Source organism: Pithys albifrons, chromosome 3 (assembly GCF_047495875.1).
Source record: "Pithys albifrons albifrons isolate INPA30051 chromosome 3, PitAlb_v1, whole genome shotgun sequence".
Classification (NCBI taxonomy): domain Eukaryota; kingdom Metazoa; phylum Chordata; class Aves; order Passeriformes; family Thamnophilidae; genus Pithys; species Pithys albifrons.
The window spans coordinates 62,006,985-62,022,656 of record NC_092460.1 but is presented as its reverse complement, the minus strand read 5'-3'; the positions used below and the strand labels follow the sequence as shown (position 1 = coordinate 62,022,656).

Genomic DNA, 15,672 nt, shown 5'->3' with positions numbered 1-15,672 from the left:
GAGGAGTAATATTAATATAAACGTTTTATAATTATGAACTGAATATGTCAGTGGCCATTTGAGGTTTTTGAAAGTTTTTATGGCATTGTGTTATTACTTCTCTGGTAAGTAATATTATTTGTATCACTTAATATTCTGTTGAAAGTTCTCAGAAAGCACTTGTTTTTATGACACATTATTTCACGTCTTTTAAGCCTGAGAATCTAATATTGACAAACTGCAGGAAATCTGTGGAAAAATAAGTAGACTTCTCATGTGCTTTCAAAAGCCTTTTGGCTTTTTTTGGGTGGTATTTTTGAAGTAGTGGCTTAAAGGCTGTTGGTCATGACATTTGGCTTATCAGGTGGCAACTATGTCAGTGAGTATGAACTTCTGGCACTTAAGTAATCAAGCAATAGAAAATTTGTATCTGGTTATTTATTCTCTATTTTGAATTTTGAGAGAAATTAAAGTATCTACAGTAAGGTCATGTTTTTCAAAATGTCTAATGTGAAAACTAAAAGACTATAAAACTACATCTACACCTGCACAGAAGCAATACAGACTAGTTTCCTCTCCTAATAGGTGACAGACGTTTCTTTTTGGTTCAGAAAGTAGTACTTCAAAGAAAAATAAAAATTATTTAAATGGTATCACATCTGGATTAGTCTGGAATTCCGAATTGGTTATGAATACATTTATGTTCATTAACCTATATGCATATAATTGTATAGATATGATATATATATATGTGTATACATTATATGCACACATATGTAAAAGTTAACAATAGAAGATGCAGATTGAAAAAAATAGTTAACTGGCAGAGTTAGCTGTGCTGTGCATTTGTTTGTCTGAACTACTTTTAAAATCTCATGTGTGTTGTAATTTATATTCTTTATATTTATATTATTGTATATATATAATTTATATTATTCCTGTTGAAAACGTAGTTTCACTGTTGTGAGTTTACTGGGATTTTTTCCGGTTTTCAAATAAGTGCAACTGTAAAAACTTGTTATCTAAGCTGTGTTGCCCAACTGGACAGTAGGAACACCAAGCTTAAAATACAGAGTTCCCATTCTTAACTGATGCTTTGCTGTAATTTACCATGATTTGACTGCTTCATGTGTGTATCTGTTCATGACTTGAGTGTAGAGTTAGAGTGCATATTCTGAAAAAGGAGCTTCCTGGAAAATAGATGACAAAGTGGTGATGAACTTGTATGTTCTAAATGCAAACATCAATTTTCAGGGGAGCTAATTAAAATCTTTAATCTGATCCCTAGTTGCAAGAGAGCTCTGCCTGGATGCATGTGATAAGTTCATGCTGTATGAGTTTATAATTTAATTGTTGGGTTTTTTTCTGACTTAACGGGTGCAGAATTTTTGCCAGAGGAAATGGCAACCTTCCCTTTAAATGTTGCAGTCGGGAAACAATGCTTGGCAAGTGCATTTTAATTTTTTTTCCTTTGTGTATGTGAGAAGAATGGTAACTGAACTCATCAAATCTGTTTATGCTTCTTTCTAAATTGGCTAATAAACTATTGTTTTGAAGAGAGTCAAACCTGAGATAAGGTAGAGAATTTTGATAAACTGTGAGTGCCTATTACCAGAGCTTTGTGAAGATTGTTTTGTCATCTTAAAAAGGACTTGCTGAGTTTTCTAGGTACAGAGTGGCACACTGTACATCAGCTTGATATTGGCAAAGAACATTAAACTCTTAATTTGGCATTACAAGTTGACAGCTGGCCAATTCAGCTGACTTAATAATTGCTAATTGAGCAAGTACACAGATCTGGAAGACAGAGCCTCTGAAACTTGCCCTTTCTTTGTCAGCCTCTTAGTTTTATGTATTTGGATTACTTTTACTTTTGGCATAAAACCCCCCAACTGTTAGTTTCCTTCTGCAGAGAGTTCTATATCATCAGATTGATCTTGTGTTTGATGTCTTTCCTGAATTGAAGGTCATGCTCAGATTTTAAGCTGGAAATTGTTCTTTAGTAGCAAGTAAATTAATTGATCTGTATGGAATTGGGTTGGTATGAGAGGTCAGAATGAGAGTTTGAGGATAGGAGTTGGCACAATATAAATAAATGCGATGTCTTTGCTCTGTAGTGAAGTATTGATTCTTCCTTTTAATTGCATGTTTCTGCATTCATATGGGGCAAAAATGTTTCTAGCAAGCCAAGATGTCTGTAATAGTCTCCTTAGTAGAAAAGTTAATGATCTGAGATGTAGCAAAAGCGAAAAGAATGTTACTAAGTAATATTTTTACATAAGTGCTCAGGCCAAAGTATATACAAATTCAGAGCATCTCATTGAAACAGAAGAGTGATTCCAAGAATTCAGACCAGGGATTTTTATAGCCTTGGACCTACAGTGTTAAGCATCCTATCTGCAGCAAGCTGTAGAAAATTTCCTGAGGGGAGAGGAATAGAGTGAGAACACATCACACACATCTCTTGAAAATTCCCAGCCTCCAACTGTTTTCAGTGCAAGGGATTTCCTCAGCCTGGTGTGGTATCTCCTGCTTGCAATGAATCTCTTTTCTAAGTTCTTGCTAAGTTCCCCATAGAACTTCTTAAAATTTTCCTGTACCCTGTATAATGTTTCTGAGCGTTTCATAAATCTTTCACCTATTGGGCAAAGAACCACCTTCTTGTGTTTGTTTTGCACTTTGCTCCTACAATTTTCTTCTAGGGTTGTTACTTTTCATATATACAATAATATACCAAACCTAAAATGACAGAATAACAGAATATCCTGAGTTGGATGGGGCCCACAAGGTCCAACCACTGGTCCTGCACAGGACCATCCCCAAGAGTAAGACCATGTGCCTGAGAGTATCGTCCAAAAGCTTCTGGAACTCTGGCTGGCTTGGTGCTGTAACAGCTTCCCTGCGGAGCCTGTTGCAGTGCCCAACCACCCTCTGGGTGAAGAACCTTTTTCTAATATCCAACCTAAACCTCCCCTGACACAACTTTGGGCCATTCCCTTGGGTTCTGTCACTGGTCATCACAGAGAGGAGATCAGTGTCTACCCTTCCTCTTCCTCTCAAAGGGAAGTTGTAGACTGCAATGAGGGGTCCCCTCAGTCTCCTCTTGTCTAGGCTGAACAGACCAAGTGACCTGTTGCTCCTTACATGGCTTCTCCTCAAGGCCCTTCACCATCCTTGTTGCCCTCCTTTGGACACTCTCTAACGGCTTAATATGTTTCTTATGTTGTGGCTCCCCAAACTGCACACAATATCCAAGCTGAGGCTGCCCCAGTGCAGAGCAGAGCAGGACAATCTCCTCCCTCGTCTGGCGACACTTTGCCTGATGCCCCCCAGGACACAGTTGGCCTTCCTGGCTGCCAGAGCACTGCTGACTCATACTCAACTTGCCATCAGTCAGGACCACAGATCGCTTTCCGTGGCACTACTTTCCAGCCTCTCATTCCGCAGTCTGTATGAACATCCACAGTTGCCCCATCCCAGGTGCAGAATCCAGCAGTTCCTCTTGTTGAACTCCATATGGTTGGTGATTGCCCAGTCCTGTAATTTGTTGAGGTCTCTCTGCAGGGCCTCCCTGCCTTTAAGGGAGTCAACACCTCCTCCCAGTTTTGTGTCATCTGCAAACTTGCTCAGTATCCCTTCCAGTCCTGTGTCCAAGTAATTTATGAAGATGTTGAAGAGCTCAGGGCCCAGGATGGAGCCCTGTGGAACCCCACTAGTGACAGGTCACCAGTCTGAAATCACCCCATTCCCTGTTACCCTCTGTGCTTGACCCATGAGCCAATTGCTCACCCACTGCATGATGTGTTTATCCAGCCGTGTGCTGGACATTTTATCCAGAAGGCTCCTGTGAGAGACAGTATGAAAAGCTTTCCTGAAATCCAAGAAAATGACGTCAGCTGGCTTCCCTTGATCAGCTAGGTGGGTTACCTTGTCATAGAAGGAAATCAGGTTTGATAAGCAGGACTCTTACTGTCATGAAGTCATGCTGACTATGAGTTTGAGCCCTCTGTTTTGATAGTAAATATTGCAGATCACAGAAGATCAGCTTTGCAACTAAAGTTAGTGACAAACAGCTTTACACAAGGAGAGTATAATTTTTAAACCACTGTCAAAACAGAAATTGTAAGTGGATGCTTTTCCTCACAGAACTATTGCATATGTGATCTGGAAGGACAATAAAAGGCACTGAGATCAATAACCTCATGTTTTAATTAGCAGTGTGATAGTTAAATTGACACAAGTTATGTTAGAAAGGATAGTGATATAAGCTGGATTTTGGTGATAGTTTGAATAACAGACAATATTTAAAACAGAAGATCAGTGGGAGATCTGATATAAATAGCACAGTCTGGAATGATGTCTGTGTAGTGCAGTTCTTAAGGCCATTTATTGTGTAACAAACAGTTAATAATATTTCTTGGAGTGAGGCTTAAATATTGTACTTCAGTGTAACTAAGAATCATTTGGAGTAAAATAAAAAGATCATCCAAATCTCTACATATGTCACCTGATAAATTTAGGTCAAGGCTGACTGAAAGATCTTGCTGGTCTACAGATGCCGGATTATTAGAGACTCCTGTCATTGTTTCAGAGTGGAGATATTCAATACATTTCAGACTGAAAAAAATGGGTTTTGTTTAGTACAGGAGATAAAAAATGCAGTCAGAAGTCTTGAAAAAACAGTAGAGGAATATCATTGCTGTCTTCCAGAACTAAAAGAAGTTTGATGTTTTGTGGGTTTTCATTCTTTTTTTTTAGCTGAATAGTGATGCTCCATGAAATTATTCAGTGTATTTCTATGTTTCTGAATATTTTTAAGTTATAAAAAAGAGAGACTAGTGTACACAGTGTAGAGATACATTTTGAAAATAGCTGAAATGATCAAAGAATGTCTGAATCTTGTCCCTCTACAGTTTGTGTTGCTAATAAAAATATTCCACACTACTAGATTGTACTGTGAGCACTAAATATTGGGAGCATGTAACAGTCAAATATGTGGTAGGTGGGCTACAGCCGTAGCATTATTAACAGTGAAAGAGACTACTGTACTTATTGACAGGTGCAGAAAAGTTAAATAGTTTTCTTCTGAACATTGGTTAAAATTACTTTTTTGACAAGGTATCCTTATATTGCAATCCTAGGTAGTGTCTCTGCTTTCTTTCAAAACATCAAATAAAATTTTTTACTGAAAAAAATATCTCGAGTGTCAGAAAATACACATCCAAAGGCATTTTATCCCAGTCATTTGTGGTAGAGACAACAGCAGGATGACATTGTAGATTTGCTCAGTTTTATACTTTTTCTCCCTGAATCTACTTATTTTTTATAACATAACTGCCAGAAATCCCTTAAGTTTGCAGATGTAAATACCCAGTGAGTGCCAGTATGTGTTTCATGAAGAGTAGACCTGTACCTCCAGCCAAGAAATACCTCTCAAGGAGAGGCTGTCTGGTAATCCTCATTTTAGCGCAAATTATAGAAATGAACAGTTAGTCTTTTCTATGGGGACAGATTTGTTTTTTCCCAGAAAGCAGTGAGAGCAAACTGAATTTATCTTCATCTTCCAGTATTTCTGCTAGCATCCTTCACAATTTGGTCATTGACCTTTCATGATAAGAAAGTCTTTTCCCATCATCTTTTAGTACCTGCCACCTTCTTTCTCTCTCTTTCTGCATTTTCCTCCAAATGTTCATGCCACTGGGGAGATGTCTGAAAACCAGGCTTTTGATGGAGAAAGACAAATTAAATAAAAATATACCACTAGCTTTAGTATCCTTTTTTATGCAATTAAAAAAGCAAGACACAAAGTTAAACACCGCCCACTCCCTCACCTCCATTTTGTTTGCATTTTGTATCTCCATAGAGAACATATAAAGGTTTTCCACACAGACAATTACTATTCTGTCAAGCTCTCACTTGTAGTCCATAGACCATCAAAGTGCTGACAGATGCACTATTACAAAGAAATGCAAAGATTATATTTGTGTGTCTGTGGGTACCCTGCAAAACCCCTAAACATTCAGATCTCTCCTTGCTATTCTGTTCCAGCTCACTCAAGCCATCTGCTTGCTTTTCCTGCTGCATTTGGTCTCATTAGTCATGTTCACGTGTACTTCAGGCTGCTTAATTTCATTATGCAAAGTATTATGCACTGTTCATCCAATAAGTGAGAGAAGTTCATTCTGTTCCCCAAGGGACTTGTAAAAAGAATATTCAAATGTCTAAGAAAACCTGGAAAGTCTTGTTGAAACATGGATCATGTTTCAGTGTTACCTATATTAAAACATACTGAAACTTAATTTATTGATTTATCTGTCTTTTCCTGACTCCCAAAGGTTAACTCCTGTCTCCTTAGAAATACTTGCATCTAACTAAGATTTTTCAACACACTTAAGATCTCAACAGAAAACTGCATGTCATGTTTGAATGTTTCCTTTTAAGTGAAGTTAGGTTTTCTGCATAGCAGTGAGATTGTCAGTTCTAAAGGGAATATGTTTGTGGTCATCCCTAGTGAATATCCACTAGAATTACCCAAATCCTAAGCCATTTTGGAAACGAGCAGAATTCACAGAGGAAAGAGGGATGGTTCTGTCAATAACTCCATTTGTGGTCATTGCTGACTGTGCTCTGGCTTCTGGAAACTCCTGAGACTGACTGGGATAAACTCATAGTATTCCTGTGAAGTGACTCAATAGACTTTGTGTTGCAAGGTGAAAAAGATAGAAAAAGAGTTTTCTGTGATGACTTTTGTTAACTCCTCTGTTTGTTGTCCCAGCTGGGACTCTGCTAGGACCCCAGTGGACAAAAGAGTACCAGCATGGGAGAAAATTGGTCAGCACTGAGCTGAGGAGGGAATGACTGAGGCTTAGCATGCAAAGGCAGTGGATTAATGGTCCACCTGGATAATGTGAAAGGATATAAAAATTGGACATGGAGTGCGAAACTGGGACTGACTAGACAAAAAGAGTCAGAATTGGCAGGGAGCTCTAGGGAAAACAGGTTTAATAAGGAATTGGATATCTGGATAGCAGATGTAGAGCTGCCAGCATAACTGGCAGTAGAATCAGCCAGTAATCCTCGATAAAGAGAACTGGGAATGACTGAGAAATGAGCTAGGAAGGCAGGAAAATGGAATTCCATGGGAGTTGTGCTTGGGTATATAGGAACTTAAAATACTACACAGTCTAAATAAAAAAAAAAAGGGAAGGGGGATGGTGGAGTAATGAGCATCCATTATTGGATGTATAAAACTAGTGCATTTTATTATCTTGATAAAAATTCATGAAAATAATTTTCATGAAAATAATTTAATTTTAAGAATCTGCTCTCTAATGTGTATAAATTTTAGAACATTCACAGAGTAGGAGGGGTAAAAACCCTTTGAATTCCTTGAAAAAATAACCTAGGCAGTGGCTAAGCACAGTTCCCCACCAAAAAGTATGTGACTCAGAGATTGTCATAGAGCCTCAGAAAGAGACTGAATTAAACTTTAAGTGCTTGACATTACGGCAATGTTCTTTTATTAATGTTGTGGTTTGCATCTAATGAGTTTAATTTTACTTTGTTGTTTTGATAAATAAATATATTCTATCCAGACAGCCACAAGCTACAAAATAATTGTTGACTCTGAAAGCATGAACATTTTTAACCAGCTTTTCCTGATAGTTATTTCATTAAAACTGTAGGTCCTGGAGTAATTTAAAGAATTTAGTCTTTCTTTTCTGATGGAAAAGACACATTCTGTGGTGTGGTACATTCTTGCACCCTGTGACTTTGGGGACTGTAAATTCAGTGCAATGCACCATGATGATATGGGCTTTATTCCCTAAAAATTAGAAGGAAAATAAGTATCTACATTTATAGAAAATTCCATCATTTTTACAATACTTTTTCCTTATTAGTTAAGTACTGGAAAAACAAGAGCTTCAAAAGTATTTAAAATAATTTAAATGAACTTCTGAATTGTGCAGTACTTTTGTTGTTGAAAAAAAATCTTTATTTCTAAAAAGTTTTGCTGTTCTAAATATTGTCAAGACTGACGGAATGAAATATTGGTGGTATTTCCTCCTAAAGAAAATAATGAGAAGTGCTATTACAAGACGTGGGTACTAAGGACAGCTTTTATGAGGTGTGATTAGGGTAGTGGACAAGGATTCAAGACATTTAAGACTGAGAAGGTTCCTTAAACCAGACTCATTGTGTGACATTCAACATATTGTTTAGTTTTTGTATATCTCAGCTTTCATCTGTAGAACAAATATGTTGATAGAGGTTTACTGGATTCCTTTTCTGTCTCAAGAATTTGATTTATAAAAATCTTAAAGATCTCTAACAGTCTTGTTCAAACAACTTCCAGCACAGTGAGCATTCTTAACTCGAGTTTCTAGTCACAGCTGTGGGGGAAAAGCAATGTGAATTCCTTTAATTTACCAGAGTAGGGGACTCTATAGAAGGAAAACAGAAGAGCTGAGAAGGAAAACCTAAATTTGTAGTATAATCTGAATAGTTCTAGGGAATTGGTTGAGTCTAAGATTGAATTGACTCATGTCACTTTTGCCTCTTAATAAAAATTGTTTTGAAATTATTTATTTGTGTATAGGAGTTTAAAACTGTCCAAATATAAATCCATGTCTTTTTGTTATTAAATGAATTCAGTGAGCATACATTCACTGCATTTGGCTCAGTGATGAAATCTGTAGAAATATGTAATATTAGAGCACACTAAGGAAACAGTCCAGATCAATCCATGATGAAGAAAACTTGTTCATGGTTTGGGGTTTTTTTTCCCCCCCCGTGTTTCTTAACAATCTGATTAACTCTTATGATAATCAGCTGTGGGCAATCAGCTGAAGAGCATCGAACAAGTATATTTAAAGGAGTTTTTAAGCAGTAGTTGTTTGCTGGTAGAAATGGAAAATACAGCAGTATAGGTGCTGGAAATTGTTTATGTGGAATGTCTTTCTTTTAAAGGGAGAAGAGGAATTTTTTTCTGAGCCGTGAAGAAACAAAAAAGAGACTGATAGAGCCTTCACTGAAGATTTCCCTGTGAAATCTGCAATTGATGCCAATCATATAAGGTATTTTAAACAAACACAGATTCCATTACCTTCCATTCCTATTAAATGCTTTAATGCATAGCACTTTCCAAGACATAAAAGGGAGATAGTAAATAAATTAAAGAAATAGATTTTTGTTATGCAGTCTATTGGATTAATGAACATACAATTTTGCAGTGATACAGGATAATTTCCTTATGACACTAGAGATGAAAATACCCAGTTTATATGTATTTGTTGTTCAGATAGTAGTTGTATTCTTTGTCTTCTCTCACCATCAACTTGCATTTTATCAAATCCCAAGCTGTCATGGTTCGTTATCCATAGATGATCTTGAGCAGTCTTGCATCACAAAAAAATATGCTCTGGCATCTGCCATTGTGAACCACTAAACAGATCATTTCTGAATAAGGTTTGTCTTTGATTAATGCAGTCAGTAGCATGTGTCCTTATGTTTTTGTCTGTATCTTAGGTGACGTAAGCTGTGGATAGTGCAGTACTGTGATAAAATGTCTGCTGTACCTTTTTAGCTGACAAGTTCCATTTGAGTTAATGCTTGTATACCTCAGTCTCCACCAGGCAGGCCCAATGCTTCTGCTGTCATTTCATAAAATCCTATACCAGTGATGTAGACAGCACAGTGAAATTAGGAGCTGTGATTATAGCATCAGGCTTGCATTCTGGACTCTTTTGTGATATTTTAGGAGCCAAAAATGAAATTCATGTAACAATTGTATTAATAGAGTTAAAATGTCTTGTTATAAATATGTTTACTAAGGAAGTCTTTATTTCCTGTAAGGTTGTCTCATTGTTAAAGGCTATACATTTTTTGAAAGGCACATAGTGACAGTGCTGGTAAGACATTAGAAAATCAAAGTTCTCTTCATTCCTCTAATTTGCATCTCTGCTTAACTGTGGTTGTAAGGGAAAAAGGAATGTGGTTTTTTAAGAATCTTCTAAGGAATTTTGCAAATGAATTTTTTACAGTGCTATTGTCACTCCTTGATCTAAAAAATATTTTTCAGCAATCAGTGGTGAAAGTTTATTGCTACCCATTTTAGTTTTGTTCCAGTATTTCTTGACTCAATAACTATTTTAAATTAATCGGTGAAGCTACTTTTAGGAAATTGCATGGATACTTTTTTTAATATGTTAAATATACCTAGCATTGCTTGTTATAGCCTGTGTGGACTGTCTTCACCCAATCGCTTGGAAGTTTTCTCCAGGGATGAGGAGAGTAAGACGATCAATCTTACTCTGTTAAGATTCCTTATAATTTTCAGGCTTGATGCAATTTTAGTGAAACATTATGCTAAACTCACTCCTTTTAATAGAAGAAAGGAGTTTCTGAATAACCTGAAGGTACTTAGGGGACTTCTGTTTGCATGTCACCATTCCCATATAATGAATTGTTTATGCTTCCAAGGGATTCAAGTCTTCATTTGGGTTAGAATTTCTTAAGCTTTTTCTGGGTTTACAGATGTTTCACAGAAGTGGAAGTGGAGATCATTCATAGGTCAAATGAAAAGCAGCAACATATAAAAAAAAATGTCAGGACACTTCCCAATGATAGTTCACAAAACACGTGAAAAGACACAAGAAAATGCAGAACAAAGTGTTCTCAAAGTAAATTGTCCCCAGAGAAAGAGCTCACTTGGAAAGAATACTGCTTTTCATTTGTGTTGTAGAGCAGAGTGTGGCAGTTAAATGCCTCCCTGACATCCGATCCCGTCAGATCTCGGAAGCTAAACAGGGTCAGCCCCAGATTAGTACTTGGATGGGAGACCTCCTGGAAAATGCTGGGTGCTGTAGATTCTAGTCCTGAGGACTTCACTGGCACTGTCCAAGCTCGCTCGGCTGTGGCAGATGGACCCTCAGGACTGAAACGGTGGGGCCAGTTCTGCGCACGCTGAGCCTCACCTAAAAACCCACTGCGTAGGCTGGAAGGGCACACCCACGTGGGGACAGCCCTTCCCAAATCTTCGTTCGCAAAGCCGAGCCACACACAGAGCAGAGTGTTGCGAGACTAACTCTCAATGAGTGATTTCAGCAGTGACTGTTATTCTACCCTAAATCTGCCTTTTATTTTCAGTAATAAAACTTAGTACAGCTTTGTGCTGAATGTGGAAAAAGGAGGGAGTGAGAGAGAGATTTCCCCTCATGAGAAGTGAAGGGTCAAGCACTGATCTCTTTGCTCTTGTGATCAGTGACAGGACTTGAGGAAAGAGCCTGAAGCTGAGTTAGGAAGGTTAAGGTTGGGTATCAGGAGAAGGTTTTTCACCCAGAGGAAGACTGAGCACTGGAACAGGCTCCCCGGGGAAGTGGTCACAGCGTCAAGCCTGACAGAGTTCAAGAAGTGTTTGTACAATGCTTTCAGGCACATGGTGTGACCCTTGGGGTTGTCCTGCATAGGACAAGGAGTTGGAGTCAATGATCATGATGGTTCCCTTCCAACTTAGCAGATTCTATGCTTCTAGGAAAAATGTTTTATTTTCTAATTTTCCCTGTATCTGTTCGTGTTCCACTAAGACTTGCAAATGATTTTTGACTGAAGAAGTAGGATGTTCATCACACTGATAAAATTAATTTCCATCTCTGTTCACTATCATGCATATCTTAGTTACAGGCAGTTTCTTCTGAGAATATGAAATACTGTCTATAAATGTGTCTGAGAGTAAGTCACTAATGTTATAACTCAAACCCATTTAAATGAAAGCAAGTGTTTTGGGATTTGAAAGTTCAATTTCCATTTGAACAATAGCTTCAAGGACTTGCATGCACATTTGACTGTCTTGTGCCCTGAAGTGTATTGCTACTAAGGAGATTATCCACATAGACCCATGAGCTACATTAAGGTTCACAGGAATGTGAAATAGAATAAAGTTGTCTGTAAGGTAAATATGAAGTGGAAAAGCAAATTAAAGCAAAAATGAAATATGGATGAATCCAAGAGAATTTAAAAAAAATCTACACTGGTAACTTAAGGATGCAACAAAACCTGAGGATCTGATGCACAGAACTGAACTAGAAATGCTTCATCTATCTCCCGCATCACAGAATTTTTTGGTGGGTCCCTCAGTGTGCTGATGTCTGTATAATGCATTAAAAATCGGGTTAAAGGGGATACTCTGTAATAAACAGAATCAGTAGGAAATACTTCTTAAACACAAAATAGTTGCAGACAGGTAAGTGTTACAAGGAGTCTTCCTATTTAAAAATGCCATTTTATTGACAAAATATTCCTTTAAGTGTTTTAGATGCAATATCTCTTTAATACTACTTTCCATGTAAAAATATATATGGCATGTTGATTTTGGTGGTTATTTTTTGCTTGTATTTGATGATAGTAACATGGATGAAAGCAGTTCTCCTCTTACAGGAAGTGTTACTTCCACTGTAATTCTTTGGACCTTCTAGAAAGGCAGAGTGGTGCTCAGGTCAGTACTGAGGAAACCTCCACAGAGCAAAGCTGTAAATAGTACAGATCCAGAATCAGGAAGCCCCAGACCAACCAGTCTAATGGTGTGAACCTTTTTAATTCAAGGTACCATGCCAGTTGATAGCAAAACTTTTCATGAGCTCTTTCCCCTTTTCTTGCCTTGGAAGTATTTTATCCTGGAGTCCTGGGGCTGTTGCAATGAACACTAAAATTACAAATGAACAAAGGTTGATAGACTGTTAATCTGTCTCTAAAATTATAAATATTTGCAAATTTTCTTTTTCCTTTTGTTTTTTGACTCCTTTTTTTCTGAACTAACACTTGACTTAATTTCTCTTTGAGGACCCAACATTCCATTGATAAATTAAAATACCCAGGCTGTAGATGGATACGTCTTGCCTGGTTTAATCATTGGCATCTTAAAGGTAAACCATTACACAACATTGAAAATGGAATGTTTCATAGATCTGTGGTACATGCATCCATTAAAAATAGTGAGAACAATAAATGCAAGAGTTACTTAAATTAACGCATTGAAATTTATTACACTCGGTATAACCTGCTTAGCTGAAAGTAAATTCTGGTATCTTCTACTGGCAGCATAGGCTACAGTGAGATTTATGGACCTCGATGATTTAGGATGAATTAGATATACCAATGGCTTTTTTGGGGAAAATAAAATTTGACAAAGTAATACAGACAAGTGCAGATCTTACTCTCCCTGTAAGAAAGAGATTAAAATTGCTAGTGTGAAAAAAGCCTCTTTCTTCCCACAGCGCTGTATTTATTGTGTTACAGTTTAAACCAGCAGCAATTATACATAAGCTGTTAAACAACATGAGAACAATCAAACAGTTGGCTCACTGAGCCAGAGGTGGTACTTGGAGCCCCTTGCTGTTTCTCCCTGTCAATCTCAGCATCAGTAATGGTCAGAAAACAGATGCTTGCTGTCCTGCATATGTTTATGTGGTGGGGGAACATGCCTTTTCTTTCCTTTTTGGCAGGCAAAAAAGGAACTAAAACTACTTGGGACATTAATAGGTTTATGGGAAAAGTATGTGCTTAAAAGTGCCCACCATACCTGGGAAGAGAATTGGGGATTTTAAATGGCTGGATAAAAGCCCCACTAGATTCTATAAGATGAAAAAACGAAGGTGGCAAAATTCAAAAGTTTTCCATTCACACTGAAAGTGAGAATTGCAACAGTGGGGTTCTGCAGGGCTCCATTCTTGGCCCAATTCTCTTCAGCATCCTCACTAATGACTTGGGTTCAGGACAGGAAGGGATACTAAGTAATGTTGCTGACAATACTAAATTTGGAGGAGCTGTTGGCTCCCTCAAAAACAGAGAGGCCCTGCAGGGAGATGTTGGAAAATTAGAAAATTGGGCAATCACCAACCATATGAAGTTCAACAAGGGCAAGTTCTGGATTCTGCACATCGTTGTATATACAGACTGGGGAATGAGATGCTGGAAAGCAGTGCCATGGAAAGGGGCCTGGGGGTCCTGGTTGATGGCAAGTTGAATATGAGTCAGCAGTGCCCTGGCAGCCAGGAGGGCCAACCATGTCCTGGGGGGCACCAGGCCCCAGCATCACCTGCTGATCAAGGGAGGGGATTGTCCCACTCTGCTCTGCACTGGTGTGGCCTCAGCTTGGATATTGTGTGCAGTTTTGGGTACCCCAGTATAAGAAATAATTCAGCCATTAGAGAATGGCTTCCAAAGGAACGCAGTGAAGATGGTGAAGGGGCTTGAGGAGAAGCTGCATGAAGAGCAGCTGAGTGCACTTGGTCTGTTCAGCCAGGAGAAAAGGAGACTGAGGGGAGACCTTGCTGTGGTTTGCACCATTCTCACTGAAGGAAGTGGAGGGGCAGGAACACTTTTGTGACCAGTGACAGGACTTGTGGAAGTGGCATGAAGCTGAGTCAGGGATTGTTAAGGCTGAGTATCAGGAGAAGGTTTTTCACCCAGAGGTTGGTTGGGCACTGAAAGAGGCTCTCCAGGAAAGTGGTCACAGCACCAAGCTTGACAGAGTTCAAGAAGCATGTGTACGATGCTTATAGACACATGGCATGATTCTTGGGGTGTCTTGCATAGGATGAGGAGTTGGACTTGGTGGTTGTGATGGTACCCTTCCAACTCAACAGATTCTGTGATTCTGTACTGTAAGTAAATTACTGCAAGATCTTAGGGCATAATAAAAAACACCCACATGTAGGGCAAAATAAATGGATAAGTTCTTTCATGTTCTTTCATGTAATGAATTATGTTCCAAATAACTACTGCAGGAGGTCATGCACATTTTTTTTAATAATTGACCTTGTTATTTGTCATAAAGAGGATACAAGATTAGGTAGACCCTAAATTTAGATAGGTTCAGAAAGTCGTCCTGTCCTGTCACAGGTTTGGTCAAGCAGCATTGAAAAAAATCTTGTGACGAATTGGCTCAAAGAAACCCAGCAGGATATTTCTGACTGTCTTTACATCTGAATAAATCTGGATGGACATTTTAAGAAACCACAGTGCGAAGTTAGGGGAACAGCTGTGATCCAAGTCTCAAATGCACAGTTATTTTCTGAGGTACATTGAAATTGTGAGCCTAAAAGAGTCCAAGGGTGTAGTTTCATGATAGCGTTTTTGCTGGAAGTGATCTTATGCTCCCTTTTTGTTCCAGCACTAAAAGTGAACAGAGTAGTTTTCAACCAGGTAAGCCTTATTGTTGCCACACAAGAAAATAGTGCAGTGATGTGCCTGTGGAAAGTAGGGTAAGATCTCTTCTTTTTTGGCAGCAGCAAAGCCTTAAATCAGTTTAAGCAGCTTTTGAAACCACTCCAGGACTTTGAGCCTTCAGAGAAGGTGGCTGGGGGCAGCAGGTGCTGACACCAGCATGTACTTTCTATGTAGCAAGTATTGCTCACCTCACTATTAGCAAGTGTGCTTAGCATTGTAATGAAGAGTGACCTTTGGTCACTTTTGTATGATTGGACTATGTAAATCAGTTCCAAATTTGATCCCGGAGTGTGTTGTGTTGTCCTCAGCTGGCTTGTCAGTCTCCCACCCATCCCCCCTCTCACTCCCTGTGGCTCAAGATAAAGACAAGGAAACCACTTACCAGTTACCATTCACAGTCAAAACAGAGGGGACTTGAGGAAGGTTGATTTAATTTATTGCCTATTAAAATAGATTTGTGTGGTGAAA

General features: G+C 38.4%; 1 protein-coding gene across 3 annotated transcripts in view; it reads left to right on the top strand.

Annotated features, from left to right (window-relative positions):
• Positions 1–15,672, top strand: part of SYT1 (synaptotagmin 1) — a 351,719-nt gene that overhangs the window by 75,307 nt on the left and 260,740 nt on the right. For 2 of the 3 annotated variants that reach the window (XM_071552174.1, XM_071552172.1), the window contains exon 2: positions 8,950–9,056. The exons of the other annotated variant lie outside the window; for it this stretch is intronic. The gene's annotated coding sequence lies outside the window, so the exon portion shown is untranslated. The remainder of the gene's footprint in view (positions 1–8,949; positions 9,057–15,672) is intronic. 3 annotated transcript variants of the gene reach the window in all.